General features: G+C 33.3%; 1 protein-coding gene across 3 annotated transcripts in view; it reads left to right on the forward strand.

The window, feature by feature from the left end:
- The window catches only part of GPATCH2 (G-patch domain containing 2), a 180755-nt gene that overhangs the window by 412 nt on the left and 174343 nt on the right, over positions 1 to 6000 (forward strand). The gene's annotated exons all lie outside the window — the stretch shown is intronic.

Raw genomic sequence — 6000 nt, forward strand, 5'->3', positions numbered from 1 at the left:
GTGAAGCTCTCGAGTACTCCAGGAGTAATTCATTTCATCGTTGATTATTGACAAGACTAGGGACAGAAGAATTTATCCTAATATAGGCCTTTTTAATACTTCCCTTTTTAATACCAGATGTCTTGGAAGATCAAATCCCAGAAATCTGCAGTTCTGGAAGTTTAGTAGCTGAACGGACCTCACCCTCCCACCCCTTTTTTTTTGGATTGGGATAACTCACTTGTTTCTGCTTCTTAGACATTTTAGTTCAAATGAGTTCTGTATGGGTGTTCCCTAAGAATAAAACAAATGCTAAGGTTAAATTTCGGATTTCATACAGTATCATATCACCAATGCTCCTTTAGAATAATACATCATTTTGACTTTTCAGAGTGCTGTCACAAAGTCATGTGCTTTATCCTTATGACAGCCAGTGATAAGAGGTTGCAACAGGCACAGAATTCTTAAGTGACTTGTTCACAATTGCCACGCACATTTTAGTCCTCGAGCTAGAAACTGGGTTTTGGATTTGTAGTTGAAAATTCTGTAATGCCTGTTCTGTTTCTCTCCCAAGCCTTTCTCTCTCCAAGCATACAGGAGAAACAATGAAACAAACAAGCAAATTTTCCACTGACTCTTCTCAAACATGTAGTGTTGAACAAGTGAAATGTGGCTGAAAAGTGCATATCCATTCCTAGAATCTGTAACAAATGAGAACACGGGGAACTCTAGTAGTCGGTGATCTCAAAGAATTTATTTGCATCGTGTATAACTGAAACGTTAAAAGAATATCTTGCCTAAAATGTTTTGAATGAGATCAGATCATTCTGTCATTCATTTTATAATGAATTTAGAGTTGGTTATGTTCCTTTTAACATTCTCGCATTTTCTAGTGAGAAAAACGTTTTTTTAATTAGCCTTTTTTTATGGTAGTGTAATTAGCTTAAAAGAAAGCACATAGTTTTATGGGTTTAGTATTCTTAGTTTTGGCAATTGTATATGCTATGTAACCACCACATAAAACAAGATATAGGACATTTCCATCATCTGAAAGTTCGCTCTCCAGGATGCTTTTCTTAATGTTTCACCATTTAATATCTTGGTAAGGTAGGGAAACAATGTGCTGTGTAGATTGGTCTGCTCTTGCTGCTGTGATAATTATTTGTAAGGTTAGATGACTATTTAATTAAAAAATATTCTCTCAACTGCTTCCTCTTCCTTCCACCTTCTACCCAAATCATAGTCAGGTACCTCTTTAAAATGTAGAGAAATCGTCCTTCAGTTCTCTTTAAAAGAGCCTAACCTATTTTCACTTGTTGGCATAGAATTAATCCTTTCTTATGGTACCAGAGGATGACGTAGTGCCTAGCACCTGAGGAAAGTTTTTGAATGACATTCTTAAAACCATGCCTGATTTAGCAGAATAAATGTGTTCCAGAAAACTGGAAACTATTTTCTAGTTTCTCTGCACAATCATCCTTTTATCAAAATTTCGTAATGGAATTTTCTCTTTGATCCTTTGATCGGACATTTACTACACTATGCATGTATGTTTTATCCCAGTGATGAAATTCCAGGGCCACAAGGGATGCTACTAAGTGCCAGGTCTTATGTACATGTATGTATCATCTCACATAGATCTTTTGAGATAGGTGCTATCTTTTTTTTCGCATTTTAGAATAGTGACACAGGAGCAAATACAGTTTAAATATCTTGCCCAAGTGTCATATTTGCAGTATGATTCCAGTACACCTAAAAAAAATCCTTCACTCTGATATTCTGCCTATGTGTCTAAGATGCAATATCACAGGAAATATATAAACTGGAAAGTGCATACCCAGATTTGGTACCAGCCTTGAATTCCTCATGTAAAACTCACATTAAACTCCCATCTTAACTTTATCTGTAATTTTGAGGTTAGTTTTTCAATTCTTAGGCACCAGATGGATAAATGTAGATGACTGATCTCTTAACAGTTTTTTTGAAAGTAAAACTGAGATTTTATTTTCGGATATAAAAGCCTAAGAAGAAAAGTATTATACAATTGAATAATAAAAATGCTGTGATTTTTTTTGTGTGTGTCAGGAAATTTAGTTTTTGGGCAAGTTATTCATAGATAAGTGGTTCATATTATATAAAGTTGCTGTAATGAGAATTTATCTCCCCTCCGTGCTTCATCATTCACATTCAGTTTTGAAATGAGGGTCCAACAAGTATCTGTTTGGGTACTTACAAAGTCAACCTGCTTTTAAAAATTTGATTCATTTAATAGAAAAATCACATTTAGATACACTTTCTCTTTATTACTTTTTCCTTTATTAGTGATGCATATTTGAAGCCTATTTCTGGGGGCCTCTTGAAAGATTTTAAAGGTTGAATGAAACAATTTAAGTCCTTGATAATAAAAATATTGAGTCAATATTGATACATTGATCTACAGTATTTATTTAACTTTATATGGTTCTGCTTTTTTTAAGAAGCCACTAAAAATAAACTATTGATTCTAGACCTTTTTCCTGTTGTTTCATTCCTATTTGGTATTTTGAGTTTCTTTAGGTCTAGAAAACTGCATAGTGAAAGATGTGCATTTTTTAAATAACTTCTTTTTTGGGGGGTCTTTTGTCTTCAACTCAATTTCATACTGTCAGGTTTGTTTGAGTCAGACTACGGTTAGAGGTCAAAGCAATGGCCATTATGAGTTTGGCCAAGTAACTCATGAATGTTGGTGTAGCTTCTTAGCATACATACTTAGGGCGAGCTGGACACCTTTAAACCATCTTTGATAATTCACCCTTTACTGTCAACATTTATTTAATTAAAAAGTTAATAGTGCTTAAATAAGGCAGAAATTTTGAAATCTGGGTTATCTAAATTTTTAGTCAAGTCATATTTTTCCTTTATTTGTTCATTCATTTAGTTATTTATTGGTTTGTTCATCCAATAGATTTTTTTAAACCTCTTTATGTGTCAAGCATTATGCTAGGTATTTGCAATTAATACTCAGTTGCCTTCATTCTCATTCCTATTCTAGGAATTCAGAATATACAATAAACATTGAGTAGTTACCATGTATGAGCAATGAAATGAGACTCATTTCCTACATACAAGCAGCTTGCCTAGATGCACTTGAATATATGCATGTTTACAAGAATTGGAATGAGTTATTTTTTAGATTCTGAATTAACTTTTGTTTTAAACTTTTGACTATTTAGGCAGATTTTATTCAGTAGTTTACATTTTGAAAGTGATTAGAGTGTAAGGAAAGTTTTGAATGACCGTTGAAGTCGTTAAATGGCATAAAAAAATCAAGAGTGTTCTTCAAATTTAAATAATACATGAACTTGCCTTATGCAGTTACTATTTGGAAAGTAGAATTAGACTTTTTTCTAAAGCCATGTATGATTTGTCTTTTGCCAAGTTGCTGTGGTAAGGAGGAGAGAAGGCTTTCAGAGTGTTCCTGTGTTAACAAAAGTGACAAAAAGCGGCTGCTGACACTCAGTGGAGGTTCTGCTCTCATGGGAAATGAGTTTTTCTGTTTGATGGAGAACCCCATGACTCTTAACTTGGAAGGGTGATTTTCTTTAAACTTTCTGTTTTTCTTATATCTGTATATTATTAAGAAAAAAATGAGACAAAGTTTCTTTTTCTTGAGATTTGGGGGTTTGCCGTAAGAGTACATGAATTTCTTGAAATTGTATGCAGGATTTTTGCAAATATCTATTCGGTTCAAGCACTCAGAAAGGTTGACGATCTTCACTTTTATTATGATAGCCTCAGGATTCATAGTATATTTGGCCTTTTTTCCCCCAGTAGAATTCTGTTCGGTAATTATTGCCTGGTGTTAATGTGAAGTTATAATTAATTATTTACATGTTTCAGACTAAGATACATTCTCCCACCACAACACTACCTCTTTCAAAAAGAGAGAAAAGTTACTTCTGATTAATGGTTTAAATAGATAAATCAAGGAGTTCATAAAGTAGCCCAAAGTGTTAATACTAGGACCAACTTTTCCTATCTTAAATAAAAGCCAACATGAATATTGAGGTATGTAATTCCAAGACTATTTTCTCCCTAAGTCAGTGATCAGTCATAGCATGGTTCATCAGTATGGTTCTTGATCATGTACTTTCTGTACACATTGAGTTTTTATTCATACAGAAAATAACACATAAATGGCTATCCCCATAAATTTTTGATTATGGGTAGCTTACTTTTAGCACTTACACTCTATAAGTACTTTATGCAAATGGCAGTCCCTGTTTTACAGAGATGAAAATGAGAATTTTACCATGACGTAGGTGATAAAGAGTATTTATTTTTCCTTAACTAGATATTCGATGACTATAGTCAACTACCTTTTAGTTATATCTGAAAGATTTTTGATTTGTTTTTAATGAACTTACTGGGTTTATTCAGTAGATACACATGTCTATCCTCTTGTTATATAGGTTTTTTTTCATCAGCATCTAGACAAGGAAATTATTCCCTAATTTTTCTATATGTGCTGTATATTTCCTTCTTAGGAAGATTAGTTATTGCTAACAGAGGCTTCAAAAAGTAGTAGTCATTGACAAAACAGTTGGCTGTTACAGGAGGGATCTTTTACCTGGACTTTCTTGGGCTTCAACACCTGCTGTGACTGTCTATACATTGCTGAATGCCATTTAAGAGTCATTGGTTCATCAGTCAACTGCCAGACCTTAGGACTGAGGCAATTTCCTGATTCTTGCTAGTAAAAACATTTGAAAGAAAACCCTAGACTCAGTGCCATGTTTTCTACTAATTGATCTTCCGCACTCTCAAAAATATTTTTAGGGAAACCTTTTTGTGAATTCATTAGAGCTTGGTGGTAAGGGAGTCAAGGAGACAATTCAGTCATTCTACTGGGTGTTCAGTATTGTCTAAAGGAGGACAAGCAAACAGACTTGACCTTCAGCCAAAAATTCTCACCTAAAATGGGCATACCGAATTTGGGGTTGATCATACATTTTATATTGCCCTGCATTATCTAATACCACCTGAAAAAAAAACCAAAGTCCTTATTTACTCAACTCATTTCCTTTTACAAAATCCAACTTTATATAGATAGCGGATCTGTAATTTATTCATTTGGACTATCTTAAGAAAACTACTAGTGAACTGTTATCTTAGACATTATACCCACTCAAATTACTCCCAAAAGATTTCATTTCCATTGAATTCCAAGAGAAGAGAAATGCAAATATAAAACCTTCAGATTAAGTAAATTGTAATTCAATGGATTTTACTGTAATTCAAACTGTAAAACTATGGGTACTTAATAAACAGATTTTTGTACAGAAAAGATGTAGTTGCAGGTCCCCCCTCCAATAGGAAAGGTCTTAAGAAAATATTTTTAGGATAAAGTGTCTCAGTATAATGGTTTTCAACATAACTGGAAAAGCAAAGGAAATAAATGAGCTATTAATCATGTAATGGTCTCTTACAATGACTTTATTTCTGAGACCAGTTGATTCACTTTTTCCTGAGAGGTGTTCAGTCAAGCAGCCTGACTGACTATATTACTGGCTCATTAACAGGGGTTTTGGTTGAGATTGACAAGCAAGAGTCTGGTTAGTTGAAAGTGAAGGGAGAAAAAGTAATTTGAATAGCAGTTACATTAAATGTATTTTTTTCTGTGTTTTTAGAGAGTTGTTTTTTTAGGTGATTCATATTTGAGTAAAATCATGGAATAAATTAGACTTCTCTAGTTAAAGTATTCCAAAGAGATTGTATTTTCTTTTGAGAAAAACAATATAAAGTCAAATAAGGTTGACACAATTTGAGCTAGAATGAAATTTTGCTCTCAGTCTTATTATCAGTTATATCTTATTAAACTGTATTAGTGACAGCAATACTTTTGAAGTAAATTGTTTGAAGAGTATCAAATTTCAGTAGATTGAATCTGATGTGCTGCATAACCTTTTTGTAATGTTAAGACCACCAAACTTTTCTCTTGTAAAGTAAAGCTAAACTAAATTGTAACTTCCAAACTAACCT

Source organism: Manis pentadactyla, chromosome 19, assembly GCF_030020395.1.
Source record: "Manis pentadactyla isolate mManPen7 chromosome 19, mManPen7.hap1, whole genome shotgun sequence".
Classification (NCBI taxonomy): domain Eukaryota; kingdom Metazoa; phylum Chordata; class Mammalia; order Pholidota; family Manidae; genus Manis; species Manis pentadactyla.